The sequence below is a fragment of the Tursiops truncatus genome, chromosome 18 (genome assembly GCF_011762595.2).
Source record: "Tursiops truncatus isolate mTurTru1 chromosome 18, mTurTru1.mat.Y, whole genome shotgun sequence".
In the NCBI taxonomy this organism is placed as follows: domain Eukaryota; kingdom Metazoa; phylum Chordata; class Mammalia; order Artiodactyla; family Delphinidae; genus Tursiops; species Tursiops truncatus.
The window spans coordinates 4,218,545-4,234,433 of record NC_047051.1 but is presented as its reverse complement, the minus strand read 5'-3'; the positions used below and the strand labels follow the sequence as shown (position 1 = coordinate 4,234,433).

General features: G+C 38.3%; 1 protein-coding gene across 11 annotated transcripts in view; it reads right to left on the bottom strand.

The window, feature by feature from the left end:
• The window catches only part of CDK8 (cyclin dependent kinase 8), a 120,813-nt gene that overhangs the window by 37,287 nt on the left and 67,637 nt on the right, over positions 1 to 15,889 (bottom strand). The window lies entirely within an intron of this gene.

Here is a 15,889-nt window from a genome sequence, read left to right as displayed (position 1 = left end):
TAGACATCTCTTGAACCCCATTTTGATTCTCCTCCCGTCAATTCAGTCTTCTGTACTATTGCCAGGGTTACCTTCCTAACAGACAAAGCTGATCACATCATCACTCCCTCGTTTAAAATCTTCCACAGTAACAGAGGAAATTATTAGGAAAACAGTGGAACAGAAAATTATATACAGACTGTGATTACAACTGGGTTAAAAAAAAAAGTGTTGAGTAAGGACTAGAAGAACAAAAAAGGTTAGAGTGACAGAGGCAGGGACGACCTTTTCAAAGCTGCTTTGAATGCTGTTGCTGTGCTTTATTAGTAAAGTATTTCACCTTTACGTGGCCCCTCACCGCCTGTGAATAAGGTAGAAGTCTTTATGATGGAATGCCAGGCACCTACAAGCTCTTACCCACTGAGCTCTCCGGCCCCGCCTTCCACCACTCTCCTGCCACATGTGTGTTTGCAGCGTTCTGTGACTAGACCTTACACAACTATGTCAGTGCTAGCCCGTTATTTCTACCGTAAGAACTCTCCTCTGCATTACTTGGGAAAACCTGATTCTCCACGCCTGCCCTCTAATGATGTAAGTAATACATGAATACGCTCTGATTATAAACAATTCAAACTATGAGGCCACATAGAGTTAAGCGTTAAAGGCTCTTTTACCACCCATCACTCCTCCACCACATCCCGAATCCCACTCCCTCCTCCACAGTTACAAGCCGACTAACTGGCTTGCTGTGATGGATTTTTCTAGCACTTAAGTGCTCCTAAAAGATTACTTCCATATCTGGCAAAAGCACAAGCACACATGGGCATCACTTTCCTCCTTCTATTTTAGATGGAGTGGAAAAGCTCTCTCTCTCTCGCTTTCTTACTCATTCAGCAGCCGGACCCAGATCTGAGAAGCCCTGGGATGGGTGGTACTGGTCAGCCTGCTACTAGGCAAAGGGGGAAAAACTCCCTCTCTTGGTCTTCATTTTATTATAGACTCACTGGACTGGCCAAGTCCCAAGCCTGGGTTTCAGCATTGGTGGGGAACAGCTTCTCTGTCAAAGTCTTTCCTAGTATTAGGGTTTGGGGCCAAAGCTCCAGCTAATAATTAAAACTTGCTTTGCAAGACAACTCACTGCCTATTGCAAGATCTGAAGTAGATCTTGGGGCCGAGGGTCACCACGCGCACTTAAATTAATGGATTTAAGTTCAGTTTGGGCATGCTATGTAGTCATAAACAAAAGAGAATGGTTTTAAGTGCTGTTTTAATAAAACTGTTTATAAACAACGAGTCCCTCCTCATGGTGTCTCCCACGGTGGTATCCATATGCCCCAGGGCGTGATACTCTGATTTAGTAGACACATCCCACACTAAATTTCTTTTGTGAATGTGATCTAATGGAAATCTCAAGAGAAACTGGCAAAAAAGCCATAGAGATCATGAATACTCTTGTCAGTATTTGTTTTGTTGCGTAATCAGTTTTAAGGAAGTCTTCAAAAGACCTGACGGATAATTTTTGTTTTCGTACTTAATGCCACATTGAAACAATATTATATTCTCCAAAAAGCTAATTTCTTTTCTTTCTTTTTTCAGTGGGAGAATTTGGTAGCAGTTTTAAGCTCTAGAGCCAAAGCATCCAAGTAACTGGTGATAATTGATGAAACAATCAGTACTAACCATGACTTTGGTAAATAGTCTGCGATCTTTCATGTGCCATCAGACATAATCACCTTAAAAAAAACACACTTTGCTGGTGACATTTTGATGAGGCACATACTCCATTAAACTATTTGTTGCTATAGAGAGCAGAGGTCCAACATGACTTAAAAGTACTATAACATCATGATAACATCTTCGAGAATAGTTATCTTCTGCACAGAAATGATTACAGAACACCCTTTACTGCCTGCTGAACAATGAAATAGATCAATGAGATACTTGTTTGAAGTATAATTATTTGATTGTTTGAAACTACGATAGCCTTCTCTTGCTTTATTTCTCCCAGAAAAAAACTGTTTGTAATTAAAAGAACATGCCCTTGTTTTACAGTCTCATGTTTTTTCTTCTTGTTTTATGTTGTTGTGCTCCAAAAAAAAAAACCCCACTGACATTTCCTAAAGCAAGATGTCTGTGTTACAGAGATAACCATTCCTGTAGAGGCTTTCTGTCCTCCAGGCTCTGTCACTATGGGAAACAGCACACTGATGATTCTGGCATACAGCAGGGATGGCAAACTGGTTCCATTTAAGGGGCCAACTCTGGTAGAAGACTAAGGACCGCAGGGAGCTGCATCTTGAGAAAGACAGGAATTGGGCTGGTCCGGAAACTTCCATCACCAATCAGAGGTACCTCACACAGGTATGGAAGTGCAGAACACTGGCATCTCTGTCAAGTTAACAACTTGTTATTCTGGGAGTAAAACCAGAGTCTTCATATTCACTAACGTTATCAAGGCAAAATGGAGACTCTCAGTCAACAAGAAAAGCTGGTTTTTAATGGATCTGTCTATGAAAAGAAGACAGGGATCCCTAAGAAACCACCGTTAAGTGCTGTTCTCCAAGATTTTTTCAGAACTAAACTTACACACTATAAACAACACAACCTGGTGGCACACTTTCTGGACACTCAATGACTTCGTTTCAGTTTGGCTGTTAATCATTTTGTGCTACGACACACACTGATCTGTATCTCAAATGGCACATTTTCAATTGATGTCTAATAGCTAAAAAATATAATTCTGCTTTTACTTGTTTTTTTTATTGTGTTGAGAGATTAATGTAGAATTTGTGTCTTTGTGAATACTTACCATGAATATCTTCATCTTCTAGTACACACTGAACTTTTCTAGACATACATTTTTAGCAAATGGTTTTTCTTTTTTTTTCTATTCTTTTTATTTTTTGACTGTGCCACACGGCTTGTAGGATTCTTAGTTCCCCAACCAAAGACTGAACCTGGGCCCTCGGCAGTGAAAGCTTGGAGCCCTAACCACTGGACCACCAAGGAATTCCCAGTGAATGTTTATTTTAAAATATGTTCTTTTATATAGTCCTAAATGCCAAGCAATTCTATTATATCACATTGCTTCATTCTATAATTTTTGCTCATTCTTTATTTAAAAAATTTTGTCAAAATCTGATTTAAAGAATGTCAAAGTACACAATTATATATTTCTATTTCCTTTTGTACAGCTGCCAAATTGAACAAACCGTAAGTTCTTTGGTGTATATCCATTATTTTAATCATTCTGCTGTTACAAAATATGTTTCAGTCTTTTGAAATAAAATATACTTTATCTGATACTATAATATTTTTCTATATTTGAATAGACACAGACTTTAGACCAATAGTTCTCAACTTTTTTCTTCCCCTAAACATTTGAGGAATATAATAGACTTCTTCAGAAGATGAGGAAGTATGGTCAAATGGTTAAGAACAGGCTAAAAGAAAATCAAGGATGCTATCAGCTATTAGTTCTATGACCTTCACCTCCATTTTCTCATTTATAAAATATGGATAAAAATAATGACAAGTTAGCGTTGCAAAGATAAATGTTACTAATGCACATAGAAGACTTAATACGATGCTTGATATATTAAAAGTCCAAAATATATTATAATGACAGCTAACACTATAATCTGTTAATAGTGACTCACAACTGAAGTGATTCTTAACTGAAGACTTCTGGGGGGCGAGGTAACCATGCATGATTGGATAATACCTCCAAGATGATTTCTCTACATCTCCCTATGAAATGCCCCTAATTGTTTTTGATCACCTTTCTAGCTTCTAGTTACTTATGCCTTTTATTGATTAAAAAACTGTTTATTATTAGCAATAGCTTTTTAAGAGTTAAAGTAATAAAAATACACATCTTGTAGAAAATTAAAATACAGAAAAGTACAAAGAAAGTAAAATTTATCTGAAACCTCACCTCACAGAGTTAGGTCATTACAAGTATTTTGGTGGACATAATTCCAGATTTTTCTATATTATTTACATTTATATAAATATCCTAGAAAGGCTTTTTTTTTTTTTTGCGGTACGCGGGCCTCTCACTGTTGTGGCCTCTCCTGTTGCGGCGCACAGGCTCCGGACGCGCAGGCTCAGCGGCCACGGCTCACGGGCCCAGCCGCTCTGTGGCATGTGGGATCTTCCCGGACCAGGGCACAAACCCGTGTCCCCTGTATTGGCAGGCGGACTCTCAACCACTGCACCACCAGGGAAGCCCAGAAAGGCTCTTTTGATTCCTGTATTTGTTCACTCAACAGTGAACAAATAATAAGTAAATGCATAGTACTATTGTATTGATCCTATTTTATTTAGCCTCCCCTATCATAGTTACTTAGGTTACTTTTAGACCAGAAAAGTTCCAGGACATTGTTAAATAATAGTGGTAACAGAAAGGTTAGAACAGAGAAGATAACAAAAGGTAACAGAAAAGATAACAGCTGTTGATTTGGTATGTACACTTTTTATGCTTAGAAGTTTTCTTCTTTCCTTATTTTTATAAAGAATTTCAATCAGAAATGAATATTAAACTTTGTCAAACATTGAATTTTGCAAAAGTTTTATATTTATAACTATTGAGATAACCACAGTGTTATTCTCTTAGCATTATTAATATGAATTCTGTTAATAGGTTTCCAAAGATTGAATCATCTTCACATTCTTGAAATGAACTTCATTTACTTGGAGCACAGTAGTATTCTTTTAACATTCCTCTGGATACTATTTGCTAATATTTTATATAGGATATATGCATAAATATTTATACATGACACTGACCTACTATCTTTATTAGGTCTGTGTCAGTGTTATGCTTTCTTCCTACAAAGTTATTAAGGAAACTTTCTTTCTGGAACAGTTTATATAATGCAGGATTAACTGTTGCTTCATGGTTGAAGCAACTGTGAAAAATGTGCATTTGTTACATTTTTTTAGAGGTAGCCCTGTGACAAATGTCTTTAAGTCTTCCATAGTTGCCAGTCCATTTAGTTTTTCTACTTTTTCCAGGGTCAATTACGGTAATTTGTATTTATTTTAAAATGTTTATTCTATCCAGGGTTTTGTAGAACACCAGAATAATTTAACAACTATTAAAGAAATTTAAATGATAGTCAAAAATCATCCATCCTCATTTCAATGCACCAGAAACAGTTTTACAGATGACTTTTACCAACCTTTCAAGAATAAGTAATTCCTCTATTATACAAGCTATTCCAGAGACTAAAATCATTTTCTGAGGCTAGTATAATCATGATAACAAAAAAAAGAGTACAAACAGATCACTGACCAACTTCACTTGAGAATATAGACACAATAAAGTATTGGCAAAGGGAATCCAACAGCAACTGGAGAAAAGAAAATCAAAACCAAGTAGGGCTGATCCCACTAAGACAAGGATGGTTCAACATTAAAACTGAAATAAAACCTTATAAATGTCAGCTACCATATTAACAGATTAAAGGAAATAGCCATATGACCATCTCAAAAGATGAAGAAAAGCATTTAATAAAATCAATTCTTGATTTAGAAACAAACAACTTAATTGGATATAGAAGGGAACATTTTTAACCTGATAAAAGGCATCTACCAAAACCCGAGAACAAACATCACACGTAATGATGAAACTTAACAATTCTTACTAAAGACACAAAAACAGTTACCTCAATCATTTGCCACTGCACTAGTAATTAAGTCCTAGCTACTTACCATTACCAAATGTCAAGGGAAAGATGCACTTTATGTATTTTTACTTTCCTTTTAAAAGTTTAATATTTCTGTGACTGGGTTCTGTCTTATAACCTCCATGGTATGACAGTCAAGTTGCCAGCATGTTTTTTCTATCTTACTGATACATAAAACAATGCTGCAGCTTGCAGCTCTCCAGTCTTCGCAGCAAGAAGATATAATAAATATTTAGGATAGACTTTGAGTACACCTGTCTCACAAGCAGGAGGCTACTGAGGAACTTTAGGTAGGGGAATGACATGGTGTGATTTGCTTTTTAGAGCGATCATTCTGATTGCTATGTAGATACTGGACCATAGGAACATAAGACTGCAAGTAGGGAAGATTCACTTGGACATTTTTTCAGTAATCCAGGTACCATGGATTAGAACAGTAGTGACAGAAATGATAAGAAGCAAAGTCAAGAGGCAGTAAGTGGACTGCAAAAAACTCAACTGTGTGAACTGTATGAACTGGGAGGTCAGGTTACTGTAGGGTTAATGAACAGGAATTCACGAATGAGCACACCTGGAAGTCCACCTGGAAAATCCAAATCCATATCCTGGCAGTGAGGGGTTTTGGAATCTCCCTGTTAGTCGGCACCTGTTCATTGGACTGACCCAGAGACACTGACCCAGAGACACTAGGAGGACTCCAGAATCTCTGCTAATTTGCTCTTCCCTTCATGGCTGTCTCTTCCCACAGCTGTTTCTCCCTGAAAACAAGCACTACAGGTCACTCTTATTTGAGAAAAGACACTGGTCAGATGAGTGGGACCAATGCCAACTGCACCACATTCAAATCTCAGTTATAGGACCGTCTTACTGTAGTTCAATCTGAGATATGTTTTGAAGGTAGCACTGATAAGAATCCAGTTATTCAATCAATAAATATTTATTGTGCAGCTAATATGTGCTACTCTGGGTAATAATGATACAGCAGTAAATGAAATGGATAAAGTTCCCGCCCCTAAGGTACTTATTCATAGTTCTAGGGCAATGTGATGATGGACTGAAGTAAAATGCACTTACTGAACACTTATTATGTGCCAGACAGTCCTAATACTTCAGATGACTCTCTATCAAAGAGATGAAAAGACAGGTCTGGCTCCATTGTATGTTAAAAAAAGAGAAAAGATACCAATGTATGTGACTTAAAACTCAGATAATCCTCTACTTCTAGTCAATTTTTAGGATTACTCAAAGATATTATCTTACACTCCATTTTTTTAAAGACTCAATTAAATTATTTAGAATATCTGTTCTTGATTGGTGAGAAATCTGACTTAAAAGATTCTAGCATTGTGCTGATAAAGTGTCTGAAAAGACTCAGACTCTAAAGAAAGTAGATTAGAAGCAATATGCAAACTAAGTAACATAATATTTTCATAATCAACTTGTAATCTGCCCATATAAGCAGGTACGGTATTTGCAGCTGTGCTATACAGCAAAATTAAGTAGGCCACTTTTTCATTATGTAAAACAATAGAACGCAGTTCACTGTGTATGCTCAACATCAATATCAAAATTACACAAACATGGCACATATCAAGAAATCAAACAGACTGTTTACAAACAATCAAATACTTCCAAGAAAGAAAACTGCCCAATTGGTCATTTAAGTAAATATACTATAGAATAAACACAATTCATTATGTTAACTAAAATTAATGCAAACCTCATTTAAGTTTGCCTTAACCCATTCTTATCAATAAAACCTATGCTTTATCTTCAAGCCTAAATTTTATGATCACAATTTTACATGTCTTACTAGTTATAGAATTAGACAAATAAGAAAATTAGAGTAAATCCTTGGAGATTTATTTACTTTCATTCACTCCCAGTAAATGAAGCAAATCTCAAGTAATAAGCAGTGATTAAACATGACAGTCACAAAGCATTTTTCTTCAAAAAAGCTCTGTTGTAAAGAAACATGCTTAATATATTCCCAACACTCATTTCAAGGAAGCTAAGCACAGAGAAGGGGCAACAGCAGTTAGAACAGAGGCCAAGAACGCAGGCTCCTTTCTTCCCAGCTGGTCAATTATTTTGTTGCTTTGCCTCTTTCAGCATTTGGACAGTGGCAGGGTCCTTTCTGCCTTTTTCTTTCTTTTTTTTTTCTTTTTTCTTTTTTTCACCCTGAAGAAGGTACTGTCCTCTTTTCTTAGGCAGAAAAAAAAGTGTATGCATGGCTCTTTTTTTTCTTAATAGCAATCATCCTCTACCATAAAATAAATACACTAAAGCACACTCAATATTATGTGTGAACTTTTAAAAAAGACTAAATAGAATCTTCCTCTGTTTTCTTCCATATAACAATAATATATGTTAACTGCAAACTATGCAGACAATTTAGAAAGGTATTAAAGGAGGAAGGTGAAATTTGCCTGAAATTCTCCTACTCGTAAATAAACCCTACTTAGAAAAACATATTTCCTACAGGGCTACGGCTATTCAAAATATTTTATTATCAATGTCAAGAAATTTGCATAAAACATTAAAGTACTTATAATTTGGGACAAAGTGTTTTCTAAAGATTTGACTACTTTTTTTTCCTTGATGTTCTCTTTTCCTAACCATATCAAGGACCTTTTGGGAAACAGTCTAGTGCAGCAGCTTTCAAACCTTTTTGAACACAACCCACAGGAACAAAAATCACTTAATATTGTATGACCACATTCACATATACCCATGTATAACTGAAACAAAAGTTTCATGAAACAATAATTTCCCTCAAGACATATGATGCACTCTGATATTTTCTCTATTCTACTCTACTCCATTAAAAAAATAAAAAGGCTGGTTGTGTTGTGTGATTTCCCAACTCATTTATGGCTTTTACAACCTGCAATTTAAAAATCATTGATCTAGAGGAAAAATTCCTTAAATTCAGTGACCCAGCTTTGAAAACAGTTCTCTTAAGTAACCAGAATCAGGTCACTTAATCTCTTTCCTTCTGAGTCTTCCACTTATTGTACAGAGCTCAACAGTCAATAAGAAAATGCATCTAGGGAGATCAGCTCGGTGCTTTGTGTCGACCTAGAGGGGTGGGTAAGGGAGGGTGGGAGGAAGACGCAAGAGGGAGGGGATATGGGGATATATATATATATACATATATACGTAGAGCTGATTCACTTTGTTATACAGCAGAAACTAACACAACACTGTAAAGCAATTATACTCCAATAAAGATGTGAAAAAAAAAAAGAAAGAAAATGCATCTAAAAAACCCAACAAACCAACTAACCATATCATTGTGGGCAAACTTTAGTATTAGTAAGCAAAACTAATAAAGCAGGCAATCTCACTCAAGAAGAATCAGATCCAAAATACCCCAATAATTCATCACGTTACCATCAATACATAACTAGGTGCCTTCATAAAGTAGGCCCTATGAAACTGAGTTTGAGTCAATGGCTCACTCCAAGATTTTGACTGTATTGAACAGGAAACCAACTCATCCTTCACCAAACAGCTAAAACCCCACCAAGTGATTCCAAGTTACCCAGTATAATTAAAATAAACTGCATGGCAGCGGCACTATCAGATTTGTTTTTAATAAGTCAGATTGAAGCTCTGAAATAGCTCCAGCATCTTTTAAATACGTTTATGCAATGGCCCACTGGGCTATGTCACATCACATACTACACATGATAGCACATCCCCACTGGGATACTCCAAAGGAAATCTCTACAAAGATTTATTTTCTAGGAAATTTTACTATGGCAAACAACCACACAAAAAAACAAAGAGCCTATTTTGCAGTCAAATGCTCTGCCACTGAGCTATACCCCCCCACCAAAAAAAACTACTTTGAATTGGTTTAGGGCAGGAGCGACAAACTAGCAGCTAGTTGTAATACTCCAAAACACTCCAAAGTTTGTATACAGCCTTGTAATTCAGCTTAAATGAAAAAAGAAAACAACACAGTGGAAACTTATATTACAGTATATCTCACTTAATACTATATTATAGTATATAATATAATACACTATGTTATATTATCCACTTAGTGCCACAGGACAAAAATACAACCCTATGTGTCTGGTAGTTCCAAGTTAATTAACACTATGATAAAACCATTAAGGTAATAATTCAAATGAAATTTTGGACATTAGATTTTTTTTTTAAAGTAGAACACGTTAATGACCATATGAGAACCTGATATATACTTAACGAAAATTAATGGTAAATAGGCCAGTCATCATAACTACTTCTCCACTTTCTATTAAGTTCCTTAGGAAACATGTCAAAAGCCCAAGTCTTTAATACTTACTTAAATACAAGTCTGATTTGAGTGTAAATCATTTCTATGGTATATCTGATACACTGCATGAATATTTTCAACAAAAAGCACAAAATTCAGCCAACATTGAGTTCACTAGAAAATTTAAAATGAACAACTATTAGCTAGAAATTAAAATATTTACATTGTGATTAGTAATGAACTGGTCAGTTAAATGTAGTATTAAAGTGAAACATGAGAGCTGCAAGTTCAGAACAGCTGGGATGTATAGGAGAAGGGAGGTATGGGCCCCTCACCTACAATTAAAGAATAATTCACACAGAAGGTACTTTAAGACGTTCTTGAAAAAAAGTGAGGGATGTAAACGAACTATGATGGAAATGTTCGACCCTTAAGATTAAAGGAAAATTGGAAAAAATAAATGACATGAAGAGAAGAACATCAGAACAGACAAAGGGCCAGGAAATAGGTCTCAGTGGGAGGAACAAAAATATGGGGTAGAGGAAGAGTGCAATGGAAAAGGTCAACAGATCAGTATCATTAGCTGAATGGTCTCTGAACTGACTGCTAAGAGCAAGCTGAGCTCTTTTAGGTGGAAAGAGGAAGGCTACTGAAAGGGCTTAAAATGTAGTATAAATAGAAAAGAACTTTTTCTGCACTGTTCCACTGCACTGAATCACAGCAGAGATAAGAGGGAGTAAAAGGAAGAAACACAGCAGAGTCTCTGTGTGTCTGCAGCTATGGACCAGCATCAGGTAATATCAGAGATAAGCTATGGAGAATAACCTTGGAGGCCACTTTGCTTCTGTTACAAATGGGCTAGTTCATTCATTCAACAAATATAAGCAATACTGTATACACTAATGTGTATTTTGCTAAGCGCTGGGCAGGATACAAACATATACAAAGTCACAGTCTTTGCCCTCAGGACTTACCATCAAACAGAGGACATACAATTACCAAAACTAGCAAGTGCCCCAGGGGTAGTTCAAAGTAACTGCTACAGGGTGTAGAAGTAAACATTCTCCCTCCCAGCTAGTGTGACTGGGGTGGGAGTGGGGGAGTGGAGGTGGAAGAGGGGTGCACTTTACTGATGAGGTAGCAGGAGCAGAGCTTTAAAGGATGAATAGAATTTCAGATGCTGGAGATGAAGGGAGCAGGGATTCAGGAAGGCAGGGCAACATTGGGGTTGGCTGGAAAATAACTATAAAGAAAGAGAGAAAAGAAAAAAAGGAGACTGGAGTCAGACTGTACTGGTGTGTTTTTTTTTCGGTCTTTTTTTGCCGTATGCGGGCCTCTCACCGCCGCGGCCCCTCCCGCCACGGAGCACAGGCTCTGGACGCGCAGGCCCAGCGGCCACGGCCCACGGGCCCAGCCGCTCCGCGGCACGCGGGATACTCCCAGACCGGGGCACGAACCCGTGTCCCCCGCAAAGGCAGGCGGACTCCCAACCACCGCGCCACCAGGGAAGCCCTGTACTGGTGTTTTTAATCTCTAGTTCACTAACACCAGCATGCATACGTTTGACAAGCGTTTTTCAAATTCTTAATCTATCACAGAATTTCTCCTAGGAAAAGAAAAATTAACTGAGTTTGAAATTTCACGATTTCACAAGAAAACCATCCCTAAATTTAGAAAGTTTTATAAAAAGTAATCAGTTCTCGGCTTCCCTGGTGGCGCAGTGGTTGAGAGTCCGTTTGCCGATGCAGGGGACACGGGTTCGTGCCCCGGTCCGGGAGGATCCCACGTGCCGCGGAGCGGCTGGGCCCGTGAGCCGTGGCCGCTGAGCCTGCGTGTCCGGAGCCTGTGCTCTGCAACGGGAGGGGCCGCGGCGGTGAGAGGCCCGCGTACCGCAAAAACAAAAAAAAACAAAAAAACAAAACATCAGTTCTACTGAAAGAGGCCAGATAGAGTAAACTGGCTGGATGGCCTCACACAGGTCACAATGGAGTCACTGTTAGTGAGAACTTCTCACACTCTGTCCGTGTGCTTTAACTCAACCCAGGAGGACTACCTCTCACAGGAAAGAGTTCAGTCACTACTGCCAAATCAAACTTAGCTTCTACACAAAAAGTATCGAATATGATTTCGGTGCTTCAAGTTTTTTACTAGACTGGGCTCAGAAAAAAATCACCAAACTCAATACAATCAGGCTAACAGATCTCAAACCTTTCCTTATTCTGAGTCACTTAAACATATCTTTACTTGAAGCTTTCATAATATTTCACACTTAGTTTCTCTTTATGGTATCTGGCAAAAAAATCTTAGTATTCCTTAAGCCAACAGAACACTCCTATTTTAAATAAACAGCAGATAACGGGGGTGGGGTGGGGTGGATGGACGACGTGACCCAGCAATGCCTTTTCTCACATTACCTTAACGGGCGTCTTGGCTAACCGACTTGTATGGGGTGCTTATTTTATCTGTCACCTTGGCTGGACCACAGTGCCTGCGTATTTCGTCAAACAGTATCCTGGATGTTTCTGTCAAGGTGGTTTTGGATGAGATTAACATTTAAATGGGTGGACTTTGAGTTAAGGGGATTACCCTCCATAACGTGGGTGGCTCTCATCCACCAGGTGAAGGCCTAATAAAACAAACTGACCTCCATGAACAAGAAGGAATTCTGCCAGCAGACTGAGTTTGGACTCAACTACGCCTCTTCCCTTGGGTCTGTCAAAGCTGCCAGCCTACCCAGCAGATTCTGACTAACCAGGCCTCCACAACTGCCTGAGGGAGCTGCTTAAAAGAAATCTCACTCTCTCTAATATATACACATTCTGTCTCTCTGGAGAACGCTGATTAATACAGATGGTAATGCCAGAACCAGGACTACAGACTATTAGTCAAACGATTTTAATTTCCAAGGAGAGGAGAAAAAAGAAGAAAGGAGACGGGTGTAGTCAAAGGAAACAACATAGCTAACTTACACACACCTCTGTTTTTATTTCTCTCTACTTACAGCAAACAGATTAAGTGTATAAGCAAACCAACTTATACATACATATTTTAATGCTCTAAAACTAAAAAGTTTACTTTGGATTCATAAATTATCTCACAAAATAAATACTGAATGTTTTTCCTTTCTAGCCCGTTTTTCTTAAAACATCCACACATGTGTACACATTACCACCTTCAGCCCAACAAGAGTTCCAGAATTATTAGATCTCTATTTCCTGCCAAGGATGACAGATCCCAGTTACTGAGTTACTGATCTGCTACTACATAATCATTAGTAGTGACAAAATTAATCTTTATTTATTAAATAACAACTATATATATCAAAGAACTTCATAACTCTATCATCTCAAATCAGTATTTCTATTAATAATAAAGCCAATGCTATTAAGCAAAAGCTTCAGTAACATTCTGGGCTACTTTCAAATGGTGTTTTTAGGCTGTCTATGCCAATTATCCACCTTAATATGAAGTTTCTTGTGGCAAGTCAGCAACTTAACCAATTGGTTCAATTATTAACATTAGAAATCTATGTAGGGAATTCCCTGGTGGTCCCAGTGGTTAGGACTCCACATTTCCACTGCAGGGGGCACAGGTTTGATCCCTGCTTGGGTAACTAAGATCCTGAAAGCCATGTGGCACGGCCAATAAATAAACAAACAAACAAATATCTACATAGATCTATTAAGGTTGGTATCGTCTCATTTCATCTAAACCTGACTGAAAGGAGCAAAGAATATAATTAACTCGTAATTATATTCATTCTCATAGAGTAAATATCTCATCCGCAAATCATAACAAGTATTTGAGAAGGGGTTAAAAAAAGGCATATCATACAGCTTCTAAAGAATGTTCTTCAGAGTAAATACTTGATTACTCCATATATGAATATCTTATGTAGCTATCGTTGAAAAACTATATAATATCAAACTCCAAAATTTAATTTTCAGCTGGCAGGAAGGTGAGCACATATTTTTTAAAAAACTATGATAATGAATCTTTCCTTCAAGAACTGAAGAATAATTCAAGAGGCAGGTACCTGAAACAGTAAGATCCAGCCTGGGACAGAGGTTATCGTTTTAAGGAGACGATGGTGCAGTGTGCCTGTGATGCACAGAAGGGTCAGGAGTTTGGAAGGATCACTAAGAAGTCACGCACAGACAGTACAGGAAACCACACTTCAGATGGGAAAGCCAAAGGAGGCAGCAGCAGAAAAACAACCGCTTACATTTTACAAAATATTTTGGATGAACACACTTTAAAACAGAGAGCAGTGGCATATCAAGAAGGGCACAGGAGTAGGAACAGTTTGCCTCAGTGAACAGGAATATTTTATCACTGATACTGTTCAGAATTGCCAGCATACGGTAACAATAAAAAGTAACGGGCCTCCCTGGTGGCGCAGTGGTTAAGAATCCACCTGCCAATGCAGGGGACACGGGTTCGAGCCCTGGTCTGGGAAGATCCCACATGCCGCGGAACAACTAAGCCCGTGCGCCACAGCTACTGAGCCTGCGCTCTAGAGCCCGCCAGCCACAACTACTGAGCCCGCGTGCCACAACTACTGAAGCCCGCGCACCTACAGCCCGTGCTCTGCAACAAGAGAAGCCACTGCAATGAGAAGCCCGCACAGAGCAACGAAGAGTAGCCCTCGCTCATGGCAACTAGAGGAAGCCCGTGGGCAGCAACAAAGAACCAACGCAGCCAAGAATAATTAATAAATAAATTTTTCAAAAGTAACTACTTTTCGTCTGTTTATTATTTTTAAATCAGCTACAGACAGTGCATCCCTCTGTCACCTGCACCTAAGTGCACTGCTCCACTGCATCTGTCTCCTGGTACACCACCAACAGAGACTTCTGAGATGACCTGCTCTATACTGTCTCTGTGCCAAAGACAACTTGTTCTGGCCGTATCAATAGAAAGAGCTCTCCCAAGAGAGACACAAAAGAAATCGGACTTTGAAATTATTTTCACTACTGTAGTTAATACTAATGTGAGTAGTTCAGGTATATTATACATTAACATAAAAATTAAATACTGGTTTAAAAATCAGTTTGTATTCATCTAATGAACATACATATTTTAGTGATGAGAAAATACTTACATTAGAAAGAAAATGTAGCGTTATCGTAGCATAATTAACTCTATGGGGAAAAACCAGATTCTATTCTTTTAGAATCATAAAAAAGGTCAGTAACTCAAAAGTAGTAATAGTTTTTCCCTAAGTTCACTCTACCCCTAAAAGCTGAAATTTATATTCAGTTTCATAGAGCGACAAAGGATTATTATTTTTTTTTTTTTTTTGTGGTACGCAGGCCTCTCACTGCTGTGGCCTCTCCTGTTGCGGAGCACAGGCTCCGGACGCGCAGGCCCAGCAGCCATGGCTCACGGGCCCAGCCGCTCCACGGCATGTGGGATCTTCCCGGACCGGGACACGAACCCGTGTCCCCTGCATCGGCAGGCGGACTCTCAACCACTGCGCCACCAGGGAAGCCCACGACAAAGGATTTTTCACATTCATGTTCTATAAATTCATTGTTTATAAATAAAATAACCTAATTCTATTAAAAATAAAGGAAAATTTTTTGCATAAGGGAAAAAGTTATTTCAACCAAATTTCTGATGTGTTATTGGTCCTACTCTAAATGGTTTCTAGATTTGACAACTGGAGATAAACTAACTACCACTAAACTTATTTCAAGATTTACTGAAGACAGATGAAAGAACTAGAAACTAAAACACCTGACTGAAGGCCAGAGACTGAATGCAGAGAGCATTCAGAGCAGCCTGGAAAGAATATCTGCGTGAGGGGCAGAGCAGCTCCACCTCCAAGTTGGCGACGGGTTTTTTCCTAATGTACACATGTGACTAGAGACCAAGTCATCACTTCCAGTATTGTGTTTATAATTGTTTGAAATGAAGGCACACTTTACTAGAGTTACTACATTACGCAATATGAAAGGGGAAA